We start from the raw sequence: 16,669 nt of genomic DNA, 5'->3' as shown, positions 1-16,669 counted from the left end.
CAGGGCTACAGTTTGCCTGAATGGGACTTGCACTGCAGTCTCCAACTCCCCTCCTTCTCTCTGTCTCTTGACTCCTCCTCTTACTCTCGGTGAGGGTCCTCAAACTATGGCTTACAGGCCACTATTGTTCACAGTTATTTTTTAACTCAGCTCATAGCTTTTATGAGTTTTTATGAGCTCATAGTTTTAAACTCAGTTCATAGTTATAATTAAGCTCAGCCCTCCAACGATCTGAAAGACAGTGATTTGGCCCCTGTTTAAAAGTTTGAGGACCCCTGCTCTAAAACAACCCCCTAGTGTGGCAGGAAGAAGGCAGTTGGCACTTAGCCCTAACCCAATGTGGGTATTTTCCTGCCCAGGATCTCATGGGGCCATGTCTACTCACAGGTGAGGGCAGGGAGGACTTTAGCAATTCCAGGTGATTCTATTTGAGTAACAAATTCCAACACAGAAAAGGCTTCAGTGATAGACATTTCTAGTTCACCAACACTGCCATCATCATGACAACTTCTTTGTTTTGGGGGTCATATCCAGCAGTGCTCAGGAGTTATTCCTGGCTCTGCACTCAGGAATCACTCCTAATGGACTTGTGGGACCCCCATGGGATGCTAGGAATCAAACCTGGGTTGGCTAGGTGCAAGGCAAATGCCCTCCCCACTGTGCTATCACTCCAGCCCTCATCACGACAACTTTTATCGTCACCATCAGCATCCCTGCTATTTGCATGAGGAAACCAAAGTTTCATTAGCCAGGTGCATTCTTGGAGCCTGGATCAATTCACAAAATCAGGACCACCAGCCTGGCTGTCTGGGTGTCCTGGAGATGAATCTAGGGGAGTGGGGGTGGGGTTCATAGGGAACAGACTGAGGGTTTCAAGGTACAAAGAGGAGGATCATTTCATGGAACATTGATCTACGTAAATCAATCACGAGCTTGCGATATGCCTCTGATTGCCACTTTTGGGGTGCTCAGGCAGAGCAGCAAGTGGAACTGACACATGCATCTTCATCGGTCTCTCGTGGAAACAGAGGGGGGGGGAGAGAGAGATGATACAGGGCACACAAACTATGCAGGCAGCATGGTAATGGCAGACAGAAGCGATGGCAGTAGAGGGGGCAAGACAACAGAGTTAGGAGGTACCACAAAACGGTCTCTCCTACTTGCCCCGCTGTCCTCTTTACCAACCCCCAGTATCCCTTATGCCCTGTCCTCCTCCCTTTTCACCAGGAGGGAGCAGACAGCCTTGGTGCCTTCTTCATACTTTTCTAAATTTCACAGACTCATGATGTCTAAAGGCCCCTGGGTCAGTCCTGATTCCTGCCTAGTTGGGAATGTAGTTGGGATCACCTGCAGTGCATTAGATCTGAGAGGGAGAGTGGGGTGCAAGGAATGTTTGAACTAGCAGGCATGGGAGGCCTTTCAGACTAATGTCAAAACCAAAGGTGAGGTGGGGGGTGAAAGTGACTGGGCTGTTTACCTGACACTTCCAGCCTCTAGATCTTGGGGCTGCAATTGCCCCAAAATTCCTTTGCTTCTTGCAGCTTTTGATGGCTCCCAGGTCCAGGAACCCTGCTGGCTCCTTTAATTCCTTCAGAGAATCCATCTCCTGGGATGACAATCATGGTCTTTCTCTCTCCAGCCACACATGGTTCTCTATGCTTTTTCTCTTCTCCTGTGCCCCAGATTCTAAAAATAGTGATATGGGGGTCAAACTAGAGGACAAACGGGCTTTGGTTTATCCCAAGAGGGTAAATCCAGGACCTGGGGAGGGCAGGGGGGAGTGGAGAATAGGAGACATCAGCTCTCAGTGCAAATGAAGGGACAAACATTGAAAACAGAGCTCTCTGAGGGAGAGCAAGGATAGGAGAGCTTGGAGTTGGCCAGAAAACCAGGACATGGGTTAAAAGTCAAGAGACCAAATTATGGCCTTGGCATAGATGGAAGGATTCTGAAACATGCAGAGGGGAAGAAAGAGCAAGCGTTCGAGGGACAGGCCTTGTGCACTGAACAGAGAAGTGGTGGATGACCCCCCCTGAGTATAAGGAGAAAGTTCAGACTAGGTCCCATCTCCATTGAGCCACTATCTAGCCCAGAGCATTCCCATTCTCTGCTATAAAATTTAAATTCATGCAAATTTAAATAAATGACAAGTCAATGAGACCAGAAACCTTGTAAGAATCCAATGACCATTCTCTGGACTGGGTTTCTGGCAGTGAACAGTACAGATGAAAATCATTCCCATGGGGCTGAAACTATAGCATAGGGTGAGAGCATTTGACCTGGGTTTGATCCACAGCACCCTATATGGTTCCCCAGGCACAGTCAGAAGAGATCCTCCTGAGTACAGAGCATGTTAGTAACCTGTGAGCACCACTGGATGTGGCCTCTCCCCCTAAAATACATTCCTAATGCCACTGGTAGTTCTAAGATAGGCCAGGCCACAGAAAAACTCAACTATTCTTTCCCACACCTTCAGACAGTTCATGTGAACTACAGCAGCTTCCAACAACATACAACCAGACCAGAGACAGCACAGAGATAATTCAGTGTCTATGAATTTGTTGCAGGAAACTCCCCGAAAGGCCTAACTTTACCCAGAGACTTGAAACTTGGCTTCTCTTCCTACCAATGATCAAGGAGAACCAGAACAAGACTTGGCTGGTATGTGGGTGCTGAATGTCTGAATCACCCCATGCTATTCCACCTGTGTCCTCCAGGAGCCCAAAGTGAATGGAACCTTCTCATGGAGAAATTAAAGTCCGTGAGAGGAGACCTCATCTTTGGGAGCAGGACAGGGCTGCTGAGTCTCTGCCACTTAGCACTCTTTCCTCCTCTTTCACATGCAGTTGTTAGTGTGAAAATACCAGAGACAAATTCCCACAAGTCCTTTACAACACACAACATGGCAGTCAATGATATCAGGGACTAGACACCCCTCCTTGAGGTTAGAACTCCAGCCCCCCACCAGGTTCAGAACATGAACCCTTCCTTAAAAACAGTGACTTGTGGTGTGTTGAAAAGGCAGAGATAAGAGGGTGATCCAGGGTTTGGGAGCCAGAACAATAGCACAGTGGGAAGGTGGGGTTGCCTTGAATGCTGCTGACCTGAGTTCCAGCCCCAGCATCCTATATGGTCCCCTGAGCCCATCAGGAATGATTCCTGAGAACATAGCTAGTAATAATCCCTGAGCATTGCCTGAAAAACAAATAAACCAAAGAAATAGAAAAGAGTGGGAAGGTTGGGTATTATCTGCTGACTCAGCCTTGTCACACACCCCCCATTCTTCCTCCTCTCCCCCCCCAAAACCCACTCCAATAGTGACTCCAAAAGGGACTTGCTAGAAGGATCAAGTCCCTTACATACACAACTTTGCACCATCTATACAGACTATGCCAAGCAGTTCCTCCTCTCTCCCCTCACAAAACCTCTCCAGATTTGCAAAATGTCGGAGCCTGAACTTCAAAGGCATCCAAAGATAGATGCGGCACGTCAGGAATTAGACATAAAATTTCCTTTATTATCAGAAACAAAAGCAGTGGGTGTCATATCTTCCGAGATGCGGGACCTGGCTGAGGAGGGGAGCAAGAAGCCATTTAAGTGCAGGAGCCAGGCCCGATTGCAGCTGTGCTTTCCTTCTCCATGGGCACCCGCCCAGTGCAATAAGGTGCCCCGACAAACTACTAAGAGCAAAAGAATTTCCTTTCATCCCCCTCTTCCAGGTGGCTGCAAGTCTGCCGGCTCCAAATCTACCGGCCCTTAAATGGGAGATGATGGATCCAATTATCTCAACCCCCACACCCGTTCTCAGGAACAGAAATGCTTAGAGCGAGGACGACAGCGAGGGGAGCTGCATGTTATTTCGCAGCATAAATGCCTCTAAGTTCTTGTGGTGAAAGTTGCATGTGAATTGTTCAGATGCGACGTATTTATTCATAAATCAAGCTGTCTGCCAGCGGAACCCCTACTGAGAAAAAGCTGTTCTCGGAGATTTTTCAGGAGGTGTGGTGCACCTCCCCCCCCCCCAAATGAAAAGTGTATATATGCATCATAAATAAATCATAGTTGGGGACTGAACCAGAAACAGGTGATATCGCCTGAAACCAATTTCTTCAGTATTTGAGGGAAACTGTTCCCCACTGAGTAAAATTTCCCACGTGACTGGGGCCAGAGTGATAGAATGGCAGGAACGGCATTTGCCTTGAACGTGGCCCACCCGGGTTCAATCCCCGACATCCCATATAGTCCTCAAAGCCTGCCAGGAATGATTCCTGAGTGCAGAGCCAGGAGTCAAGTACAGAATTGCCCATTTTTCACAGATTGTTCTGGAATCATAAGGGAGAATGGAACCCCCAATGATGTGCGGAGGAAATGAATGAATGTGTTCTCAGAGAGAAGAGAGACAGAGAGAGGGAGGAACTAATGTCTCCCTGAAGGAAAATTGTGGAGAAGCCTAAGAAAATTAAAAAAAAAAATCTTTCCCCACCCCCAACTCCTAAGGGCAAACATATATCTCTGTGATCCTTGGGTGTACTGTGCGGGTGCAGAAGGTGCTCTCCCTTCCGCACATATTGCCCATCTCCAGCCCCAATGCCATAGTTTTAGAAAGAAGAAGGCACGGGCCCGGAGAGATAGCACAGCGGCGTTTGCCTTGCAAGCAGCCGATCCAGGACCAAAGGTGGTTGGTTCGAATCCCGGTGTCCCATATGGTCCCCCGTGCCTGCCAGGAGCTATTTCCGAGCAGACAGCCAGGAGTAACCCCTGAGCACTGCTGGGTGTGGCCCAAAAACCAAAAAAAAAAAAAAAAAAAGAAGAAGAAGAAGAAGAAGGCACAGGCAGGCAATGAGGGATTTGCCAGAAGCTCTCAGGCTCCTCTGCAGCTAGGGCTTTGCCACTGCAGCCAGGAACGAAGACAAGGATGCCCTCTGGAACGCACATGCTGGACGGTCAGAAGCAGTTACACTTACTGAATGCTGAGTTCGAGCCAGGCAGCCGTGGGTTCCCCTTGCATGAGCTCTCGAGGCCGTTTCCTAGGAGAGGAGAGTGGGAGAGAGGTTAGTGTGAAGGCGCACGACAGCACCTCTTTGTCAGTCTTGAAGTCGGCGCTCAACTCAATTGGAATTGAACCACCCGGGAACAGATGATGCAAGAATGACAAACACTGAGTCTTCTGAGGCATGGCCAGAGACATGACTCGCACTCCAACCACAAAGACATCGGTGTTTTCTCAAGGTTTCTTCTGATGGCTCTTGGATCATACCCAATGGTGCTCAGGGAGCTCTCAGGGATCACGCCTGGTGGTGCTCAGGGGACCAAATGGGCTGCTGGGGATTGAGCCTGGGTCAGCTGTTTGCAAGGCAAGCTGTGCTATCTCTCCAGCCTATTTTCTCCATTTTGTAGGTGGAAACAAACTTTGGTAGTTCAAGTAAGTTGTACAAAGGACTGGTAGGGTGTTGTGTATATAAATATTTTAGGGGATTACTATGTTACTCACCCTAAACTGATTGGTGATTGTGCCCTACCCTAGGGTGTGACCTGGCATTCTGCCCCCACCCTAGGGTAGTACCTGATTCTGCTTCCACCATTGGTTGGTATCTGATCCCACCATTGGGTGGGACCTGATTCTGGTGGATAAAAACAAGAGTCTGTGGAAGGCCAGGGCTTTTTGGCTGGAACTGAAGCTGAGTCTTTGAACTTCAGTCTTGTCCACCGAATAAAGCAAATATTTCAACGAGCTGACTATCTGCGAGCTGTTTACCCGCCGTTTCACCTCAGAACCATCGGCTAGACAGGGTGGCAGATGCGTGCTCCGAGCTGGAAGGGAAAGACCTCATCCTCCATCCCTCCATCAGTCAACCTCTTCAGGGGCTGACTTGCTACAGTAGGGGATAGAGGCCAGACAAGAACTTGGGAGGGGCAAGACCCCCAAGTTCTTAGCCCGGGCTCCTACACCATTGTTCACAGTCTCATAACTCTAAAAAGATGATTTCTCAGTCTGTGGTTCTCTGTCCCAAGTGTGATCTCACTTTACTATAGGAAAAAATACTACTTGAACATGGCCCACCCAGGCTCAATCCCCAACATCCCATATAGTCCTCCAAGCCTGTCAGGCATAATTCTTGGATGCAGAATATCCTACTGATATTCACTTACTAAACCTGACTAGTGCTGTCCCCAGAAGAAGGGAGGTTCCTCTTCGTCACTATTTCAATAAAGTGAGCAGCCAGTGTTGCTCCGATGGTCACATACACTTCACAAGAGTTCATCAAAACACTTTCATTGCACCCTAGACCCACTGGGTGGACCCCAATCTGCTTCTCCTCTGAGAGAAGGGTGGACGGCAGAGATGGGATCGGGTTTGGGGGGCTCTAGAATCCTGAGCCAATGCTATCCCAGTTCCTATCAAGTCTGATCTGTCCAGACACACATTCCACGTGATTCACAGCTTCCGCACTTAATTATAAATGGTACTTGAATACACACAGCTAGAAAAGATGCATTCCTTTCTTACTGAAAAGAGAATATTTTATCTTCATATTTGATGAGTGAACTCATGCAGATAAATCATGGCATCCAGAATATGCAAGTTTCCCAAATGAAGACATTTCGTAGGCTACCAGACATTATAACTACCCAGGCCTGCCCAACCCTTCCAATGGCCTAGCATTGCTCAGATGGGACCAACAGTATCTACTCTGACAGATTACAGTGTATATTTATGTATGTAGTTATTTAATTTTGACTTGGGGGTCACACTCAGGCCCCCACTCTAATCAGGGGCCACACAGATGTGCATTTAGGCATTATCACTCTTGGTAGGACTTGGGGGACCAACTGGGGCTCCAAGGATTGAACCTGGTCAGCTGCATGGAAAGCAAGGGCCCTCCCTGCTATCCTATCGTATGTAGACCCTAAAATATATACTTAAAGATGATAGTTGTTAAAGCAAAGATGCTTTTGTGTAAAAGTTGATTGTTATTGATTAGAAGTAATGATAGCTCTAGAGATCAGGGTTCACCCCTTAGCCCCTGGTGCCCCCTATCTCCATGCATTGACTACCTCAATCACTCATCTGCCCATAGGCCCATCATGTATGGTGGTCCCTCTACCTCTGCTATCCTGTGGCCCAACCCACTTGGGACCCAGCCCACAAGGCCCATCTGGATGCATTCTCCATGCTGATACTTTCCTGGGCTCACCCTGCTAGGCTGAATTTACTCCAGGAGCCCAATGGCCTCTGCCCTTATCTTTTCACTCCTACCCCTTTAGACTTGGCCTTTATGACTAAACCTCAGAGGACACAGATGATGCTCCATTCTCCTGTTTAAGGCCAGGTGTCCAGCCAATTAGCAGCTGCCTACTTCCCTAGGTGGCAGCAGAAGTGAGCCTCGTTGAACGAAAGTGTTTCTGCATCCCGAGAGAGGCCTCGCCTTGCCTCACCTCCCAGAGTGGGGTGTTTGCTAAGTACTCCGAACTTCTCGGGCACTCCCCTACCTGGTGTCCAGCTGCTGTCTTGACCATACACATACCCCATACCTTTCTAGCTGTTCCCCATTGTTCCTTGCGGTTTGAGAGGTGTTTCTGATCCCTCCTCCTCTGCATTAATGAGTCTCCGTCACACCCTGTAGGTGGATTGTTTTGTCAAAACAAGCAGCAGCTCAGAACCATTGTTACAAGGTGAGAATGGAAATGATCATTAGGTTGACACCGGGCAGCCAGGAAAAGCTTAGATGTTCTCTGAAGCTGCAAAGGAGAGCGAGACAGACACAGAGAGGCAAAGAGATAGAGAGACAAACAGAGAGAGAGAGAGATAGGGAGATAGACAGGCAGACACTGAGAGTCGCAGACACACAGAGAGAGAAGAAGCAGAAATTGTCCTGGACTTGCTGTCACTCGCGCAAGCTACTGTGAGAGGCAATTTGTGATGAGCAGAATTGAGGGGCCACCCCCTCAGTCCTGAACCAGTGCTGGAGGTGCAGTCTTGACTGAAGTAGAGGACGGCTGGGTGCCTGACACTCGGCACATTAGCAGCCACCATCTCAGCATGCGTGTGCACATCCATGATTGCACGGGACAGTGAAGCAATTATACCCCAGCCTTGAGGATGTGCCGGGCCTGGCAAGCGGCCACACTAAGCAAGTCCCTCACTTGGCACTGAGCAGGTGACAGCTGCTTTTCTCCAGTCCGGCCCAGCCTTTCCTGCTGCCCGAATGTCCAGAAAGTATGAGACATATTGTCCTCTGGCCACACCTGAGGCTCTTCACAGCACCCACCTGGCCCTGTAAGAGCGTGAATCAGATCCCAAGCACTTCCCCTAGGCTTCTCCTGGGAACTAAGCTCAGGTCCAGGCATAGCCTGTGCCCTGAGTTCTGCCCGGGCCAGCTTTGTTCTTCAGGGACTGGACACTCACCCTTTACCTCTGAACCACCACTCTGGCTTGCCGCAGGGTCTCATCCACACAGCCCTTACCCTCCAATTGCCTCCCCTTCCTATGAACCCCCAGGTCCCTCACCTCACTCCATAATGCAGATCACAATTACCCCAGCTCATCAAGGGGAAAATGCAGACAGGCTACAGCTCATCCTGACCTCAGGAGTGCAGAAACCCAATCTGCCCAACTCAGCATTCATCTTGGCATTGGGGCCACATCTGGCAGTGTGCAAACGCTACTCCCAACTCTTTGCTTGGGGTCCAGGTGGAACCAGAGGCCCAACATCCCCTTAGGGGTTCTGCATCTCTGTCAACTCACTCACCACCCACAGACATCTCTAGTCTCTCCTGTCAACCAGATACCAGCATAGAGATGGCCCAGGCTGTGCTTTATGCCATTCGCAAAGCACATGTAAGAGAAGCTCCGAGTTGAGAGAGGCCCAGGGTCATGTCTCTCCCACTGGGCTGGGAGTTGGGGCTATCTGATCCACTGTGCACTTCCCTGGCCTCTCTCTCCATAGAAAAACAACCAGAATCACCTCTAAAGAGGACTTATAACTTCCCCTCCTAGTCCTTGGGAAGTACTTCTTGGGAAGTACTCCTGCAGCAAGGCCATGAGCAGTTCTGTCTCGGCCACCCACGGGCCTTCTTGGAAATCAAGTAGAAAAGTGCTTTGCAAAATTTTGCCCAGGAGAGAAGATGCTGTAGAAATATATGAGAGCCTCAATTTTCCTGGGAAATGATGGTTTAAGATTCTGAGCCTACAGAGGCCCTGGATCTTTCTCTCACTAACAAACTACAAGGGCAGCTACTACTCCAATGCTCCTATTTGACTCGCCCCTCAGTATGGAGCAGCAAACGCCCATCAGTTTGCCTAGTTCATTTAACTTGGCCCTAGTCAGTGCCCTGTCCAGAAAAGGGTTGGATTGAGCACCAGGGGCTGCTCCCTGGGGTATGCCAGCTTCTCTCTGGAGGGGAGTAAACTTGGGTGCCAAATCCCCAGGGACCCCATTATCATTTCCTATCCCCTCCCCAACTTGAAGGCCCTATTGTTGGTGTGTTTAATTTCCTGACTTGGCCTTACAGGAGATTTCTCATGTTTGGGCTGTAGGGTATGTTCTGATTAAAAATAATCCTCCCAATTACTGGCTGGCAGGAGCCTGCTGGCGCGTGTGCTCGGCCACGGCCTCCGCTTCCCTGTCAGCAATAATTGTGTCTGCACAGCCTAACTGTAAATGAAAACCCAAGGGGCAGGTTTGGGGCCCCGGCTCCCAGGCCTCACTGGATCTTTTAATTTGCACTGTCTGTCAAAAGCGCCAGCCAGGGTGGGGTGCCGAATCTAAAGGAACACGGGAAGGAGGAGCCGCCATGTCTGAACCTGCTGGCACCCACTGGCGGAGGTCAAGCCATCAGGCACTTTTCATGCAGCGTCCGAAAGAGGCCAGGCCTGGTATGAAAAGAGAAGTTGCACTCCAGGGAAATTTCCAGGTGTGTTGATATTATTTCACCGCCGCCACCACCAAATACATAAGACAGGACATTGCATTTCAAAGCATGCACTGGAGACTGCCAGGGAATCCACCCTGGAGAACTGGGGTGTTCGAGCTTGGGAAAACCAAAACTTTCTGGGTAGAGAACCACAGTAGATAGTGAGTCAATGGGGAAAGGGTCTGGCCTCTGAGCCCAGCCTGGGGGTCAGAACTGGGCCACATTTGTGTTGAGCACGAGCCTGAGCAGAGCAAACAGTGAACCCAGAGGAGCAGAGAGGCAGAGCTAAGCAGGAAGCCTACAGGAGGGGACCCCAGAGCCATGGTATGAGCAAACAGGTCTGGGTTGACAGGTGTGATCTGACAGGTACGATGTGAAAGGTGTAACATGAAAGGTGTGATTTGACAGGTGTGATCTAAGAGATGTGATATGAAAGGTGTGATCTGACAGGTGTGATTTGACAGGTGTGATTTGAAAGGTATGATCTGACAGGTGTGATGTGAACAGTGTGATCTGACAGGTATGATCTAACAGGTGACACCTGACAGGTATAACTTGATAAGTATGATCTGACTGGTGTGATCTGACAGGTATGACCCCACAGACACTCTGGGTGCTTTATAAGAGAAACTCAGCTCCACCCAGGCAGCCCATCTCTCCCCAACAATCCCCATCAGCAACCACAAATTCTGCTGGGCCTTGTCACCAGCTTCTAGGGCCCCTCTCAGACACAGTGAGCCATACAGGTCAACACCTGCTTTCCCAAGAAGCCAGCATTGCTTCCCAGTCTGTAGGATCCCTGTGGACAGATAGAGCCCCAAATAAAATCTCCCATGAGTCTCATCAGCCTTTCTCTGGGCCACCCAATCCACCTACCCAGTTCCATCCACAAGACACAGAGCAGAGTGAGGGGGCCAGACACTCTAGGGCGGCTGAGAGCGAGACAAATTCATCACGCTGGGATAGAAAGCACATCATGAGGAATGCAGGGCACTTTTGTTCATTAATCATCTCTTCCTTGGAATCCATTTCTCAATGAAAAGTGGTTTTCCATTTCTATTACCAAGATGAATGTGTCAACGATACACAACACCCAGTTAGACCATAGTAGAGAAGGAGACAGGAGGGGAGAAAGGTCCTAACAAGGCAAAAACAACAAAAGGGAAATGGGGGAAAACCCTCAGCATAGAGTATGATGCATTTGCTCAGATTATGGCTTGATTTACACCATAACCAGCATTTTATTTCTGATTTTTAGAAGGCGTTGCTCTAGAAAGACAAGAAAACTGATGGTGCCAACTTGTGATCATAAAAACTCAATCACCAACCCCAACCCTCTAGGTCTTCAATTTTTAAAAAATTCTATTGAATGTGTGTTGGACTCCTGAGCACCTGATTACCTTATTTAATTCAGACTCGAGACGCTGCCTCAGAATGGAAATGGCAGAAAAGTGATAGGAACTAAGCTATGAAATGTGGACATCGTATTTCCTTCTGGGAGATAATCAGCTTATCAGGATTCATTTCCACCTAAGAAAGGTCTCGCAACGACACTGGAAATTCAAACCGGGCTCATCATCTCAGGAATGTGTAATCTCAGGAAAGAGTAAAGCCACCGAGGCAGGCATGACGTGGTTTATCTTTATGTATAAGAGCCATGAGCTCCAGGTCCACCGAGAGCCACACAAGAGGGGTCTGCTCCCAAGAATGGGGGAGACCTTGACATGAAATACAAGAAGTGCCTTTGCCGATAAGATTGTTATTTCTTCCCCACTGAGGGTGCTTTTCAAAGATGCATGGCTTCATCTTTGACATTGAAAAGGAAAAAAAAAGAAAAATAAAAAAACTCCCCCGAAGTTCAGTCTTTTGAAATATAAAAAGGCTTTAAAAAGGGGGGTCCTTGGGGACCAGAGCAATAGCACAGTGGTAAGGCATTTGCCTTGCATGCAGCCAACAGAGGACAGACCCCAGTTCAAATCCCAGCATCCCATATCCTGAGCCTGCCAGGAGCAACTTCTGAGAGCAGACCCAGAAGTAACCCTTAAGCGCCGCCGCTGTGACCTACCCAAAAAAAAAAAAAGGAGGGTCCTACTCTAGTTTTCAGAGTATAGTGAGGAAAAGGAAAAAAACTGAGTGGAAGTGGGGAAAGACAAATGTAAAATAACTGGGGATAAGGGTGAAGGGGACTCAGGTGCATTGGTAGGGCTAAGCAAGGATAGAATTAAATATCCAAGACACAGAGTCAACAACAATAAAATCATGAGGCCCAAACTTGAACAGCTGAACTTAAAAAGGGGCTGCTATGTTGGCAGGTTGGGGCAGAGTGGTGGTGGCATGGGGTGGACTCTGGGGACAATGGTGGAGGGAGGTTGACAATGGTAGTGGAATATTGGTCCTGAAACTTGTATGTCTAAAACCCAATTATGAATAACTTTGCAAACCACAATGGTTTAAATAAAAGATTTTAAATGTGTTCCTAAATTAATAATTGGTGAGTCCATGGGTTGTGTCATTCTTTACATCGTCTACGTGTTTGGCTTTCCTCATCTGCACAGGAAAGGGGTTGCAGTTTCTTGTCCTAAATCATTCTTTTCTGCTATTTTCTCTCACTGGCCTTGGCTTAACCTGAACATAAGTTAAATTAACAAGAACAGCAGCCAAGAAACCCCCCTCAAATAGTCATTTGGCATCATCGAGCCTATGCAGGCATCCCAGAAGGCCCCACCAAGCGAGAATAACCATAGGTAAGGTCCCACTGTGCTCCACCCAAAAAGGAAACACCTCTCCCAACGGAAAAATCTAGACAAAAGAAAGAAAAACACTCGTTAGAAGAGAACATCTAATTTGAAAAGAAACGCAATGGATTTCAGAAGATAAGAGAAAATTCTCTATGAGCCAATTCTTTATGCTCAAGCAAAGAACCACCGAGCCATTTGGTACAATGTTCTAGAAAAACAAAGACAGTGCAATGAAGGGAAAATAGCGAGGCAGGAAGGTGGATCAATATTGTACTCAGTGTCTCTGCGTGGGAGAGAGAAAGTCATAAAACTGCTCTGAAATCAGAAAGTCTGGGGGAGCTTCCATGGGGCCATGTCAGGGAATCGTCAAAGTGCTTAATGCGGAAAGGACCTGGTCCAGGCTCGTTTGGGGAGAGAGATTGTGTCCAGTGTAATGAGGTAACTAGTGCAAATAATGATTACTGCGGCCTCGGCCACACGGCAGAGAGGAAGCTTCAGACAGATGCCGATACTTCTCTGGGTTTGTGACAAAACAGATGCCTCTGTGGGATGAACACAATAAGCAGGCTTGTAGCCAACATCTGAACATTTTGGAACCTCTCTGAACCTCAGTGTCTTCCTCCAGAAGATTTTCAAAGTAGGGTTGCCTGAGAATCAGAGGAAGTCTCGCATGGAGAGTATTCACAAAATACACACAAGGATCTCTTAGAGAAATTCTAGCAACTTCTTAGAACAAGAAAATAACACAGCAGTTAAGGTTCCTTGGTTTGCCTGACCTCCACACTGCATGCCCTGAGCCTTACTGCTGCAGCCCTGGAGGCAAATCCGACACCCCATCCACACACCACACACATACTGCCATGGGTTTTTCTGTCACTGCAAGGCCAAGATGGACACTTGCATTCATCTGCTGACCCTGTTGTCCAAGAATTACCAGTGGGCTCTCCCGATCACTACTTGGGGGCACTTTCATCTTTTCAAAATACATCCCAAGGGTTGTAAATTCTGAGCAGTCATTGGTCCCTGAACCTTCATTGGTATCTGTTAACACTTCTGTGTTTCATTGGTACCTGCAACTCCTGAGCCCTCACTCAAATGGAAAGGGAGGCCAGGCCAAGGGCATCCAGGGCATTCTCAACTGGTACAGTAGAGTTGATAACCAACACAGGCAGCTCATTTCCTAGAGGAGGGAATCCAGATTCAGCTTGTCAACATGCCCATAGTCACCTAATTAATAGTCTGTGGAGGAGTTAAACCTATGACCCCTTGGACCTGGGAACAAACTCTCTTGGTCACCCTCTCTGGGAAGTGGCTTACATGTCCACACTGGACAAGAGACAGAATACAGGTGGAGAACACTTATCTGAAAACACTCCCAAGCCGTCTCAGCTATAACTTCCCCCCCCCAAGAAATGGCATCCACACCCTTTCTGAGAAAAGCAAAAAAACTGCAGCTTCTTAGGATTCTGCTCCCAGAGCTGAATAAGGCTCCTCTGTGCCTAAGAAACAGGCCTGCTGGGCTCAAGGCCTGAGTCCACAACCAGGGCGGCACGCAGCAATGGCTGTTCCTGGAAAACCCTGGAAGGACTGGTACCATCTCCTCCTCCTGAGGCAGACTTGCCAGTGCTGGTGAGAGGGGTGCAGTCTCGGGCTCCATGGGCACCCACAGAATCCCTGAGTTCCATCCCTTTGTAGTGCAGAGGCTGAATGATTGTCTCCTAAATCTTTCCACCTACTCCTGCCCTCTTCCAAGAGAACCATCTAGAAATGTGTGAATACAACAACTGAGTTACATCTGGTCCTGTTGGATCAGGGCAGACTGTGGGGGAAAGGTGGGGGGGTAAATAATCCCCACCAGGAATTGTACCTCCTCCTTCCCTATCTCTTTGCAAATAAAACTGGTAAAATGGTCCCAGGATCCTCCCTACAGTCCCCAGGATGGGCAGCTGACTCTGCAGCTTCCTATGACAGTTCTGTCTCCTCCTTCCACAGAGGAGGCCACAGGGAGGGGACCCAGGCATCCTATGTCCTATCAGTCACTGCCCCCCACAGAGGCTGGCATATGGGAGATATAGACACTTATTAACAGACACCCACTGGTGGCAACCAAGGTCTCCCCAGAGCATAGGAGTTTGACGCTCAATATTCAGGTTCAGTGGTAAGCTGTGTACTCAGAGGATTACTGATAACAGTGCTTGGAGCTATAAGCCACTGGGCCCATCACACAACCATCCAGTGTCAAGACTCATTCCCGAGGGCCGGAGAGATCGCACAGTGGGTGGGCATTTACTTGCCTTGCAAGCAGCCAACCTAGAACAGACCTGGATTCTATTCCCGGCATCCCATATGGTCTCCCAAGCCTGCCAGGAGCATTTTCTGAGCACAGAGATAGGTGTGCCCCCCCCAAAAAAAAAGAGTCACTCCCGCACTTTCTGTGGCAAATGGAACTCGGTGAGGGACAGATGAGAGGGAGGCTCCTTAGGGAGCCTCGGGGAACTTTGGAGACAACATTCCCACCCTTACCCACAATTGGACGTGAGGGCCATGGGAATAAGAAAGGGAGGCCTTGTTTTAGCCCCCTCCCCACTCCATGAAGAATAATTTATAAACCTAGACTGAAATTTCCCACAGACATGTTTCTGATCTCCCATTAGAGCCTCTAAGTCAGAGGAACATTCTGGAATGGCATCCCACAATGGAGAGTTGCCCAAGTCATAATCTTACACTCTGAGCCCTTGGCCAATTCACAACTCTCCCTCCCAAAGTGCATTATTAACCCAGACTCACCCACCAGCACCCAGGAGCTCTGTAGACTGCCAGACGCCATGTAGGGCTGAACATGGAGATGGTCCTCAATGAAGCCCAGTGTCCCCACCAGCCAAAATGTCCAAGTCCTTTCTACATGGGCTACTGGACAGAAATTCTGAACTTGAAAAGCTTAGTCTGAGACACTGAATCAGAGACCTAAGATGGTCTTAATGCCAGGACAGAAACACTGGCATGGAAACTTGACTACCTGAATGTTTCTCTTCTACACTAATGACTGAGTCACTTGAATTTCTTGGCCAGTTCTGCCGGTTGCCTCCTACCTATGAAATACCCACATGCAATTAAATTCCTTTTTTCAAATTTAAGGGTAAAAAAAAATATGGATGCAACTATTTCTTCCAATGGTGGCACTGGAAAAAATATTAGTGGCGTTTCTTCTTTTTCTTTTCTTTGATTTTTGGGTCACACCAGGCTGCGGTGTTCAGGGGTTACTCCTGGCTCTGTGCTCAGAAATTGGTCCTGGCAGGCTCGGGGGACCAAATGGGATGCTGAGGATCAAACATGGGTATCTTCAGGGTCAGCAGCATACAAGGCAAACACCCTACCGCCATGCTATCTCTCTGGTCCCTATTGGTGGCATTTCTGCCAGATGTTGTGGTACATGAGGTGCCATCAGGAAGAAAAAATAATAAATTCCCATTTCTTTTTTGTGTTTAGTTTTGTTTTGGGGACTGCACCCAGCGGCACTCAGGAGTTACTCTTGGCTCTGTATTCAGAAATTACTCCTGGCTGGCTCAGGGGACCATATAGGATTCCCAGAATCGAACCCGGGCTGGCCACATGCAAGGCAAACACCCTCCCCGTGAACCAGGAAGAAACTGAAAGGCCTCAGACATTCCCCTACTTTGATCATTGCATCCTGGCAAGAGAATGCCTGACGCTCCCCCAAGAAGAACTTAGTCTCTCGCAGATTCTAGAAGGGAAGAAGACTGATAATTGCTCTCCTTAAACAGCTACCAAGGTGCCCCCTCACCAGTACAGACACCACTAACCAGGATGAACCAACCCCCAAAGGCCCTGGGATCTTGGTCTGTTCCATTCATCTCACCCCATAAGCAAACTGCGCCTTCCTGACTTCCTTCTCCCTTCGCATTCCTCGCGTTATCCATCCCCAAATTATCACCGTTCATCATTGTGGTTCACGCTGGCGCTTATTACACATATGATTAATTATTCTTTTGCAGAGA

General features: G+C 48.5%; 1 protein-coding gene across 2 annotated transcripts in view; it reads right to left on the bottom strand.

Moving 5' to 3' along the window:
* Positions 1 to 16,669, bottom strand: part of RBFOX1 (RNA binding fox-1 homolog 1) — a 986,153-nt gene that overhangs the window by 838,330 nt on the left and 131,154 nt on the right. For both annotated transcript variants that reach the window (XM_049768478.1, XM_049768477.1), the window contains exon 2: positions 4,965 to 5,027. The gene's annotated coding sequence lies outside the window, so the exon portion shown is untranslated. The remainder of the gene's footprint in view (positions 1 to 4,964; positions 5,028 to 16,669) is intronic.

This window comes from Suncus etruscus, chromosome 2, assembly GCF_024139225.1.
Source record: "Suncus etruscus isolate mSunEtr1 chromosome 2, mSunEtr1.pri.cur, whole genome shotgun sequence".
Lineage (NCBI taxonomy): Eukaryota > Metazoa > Chordata > Mammalia > Eulipotyphla > Soricidae > Suncus > Suncus etruscus.
The sequence above is the reverse complement of the archived record's forward strand: the minus strand, read 5'-3'. Positions and strand labels throughout refer to the sequence as shown.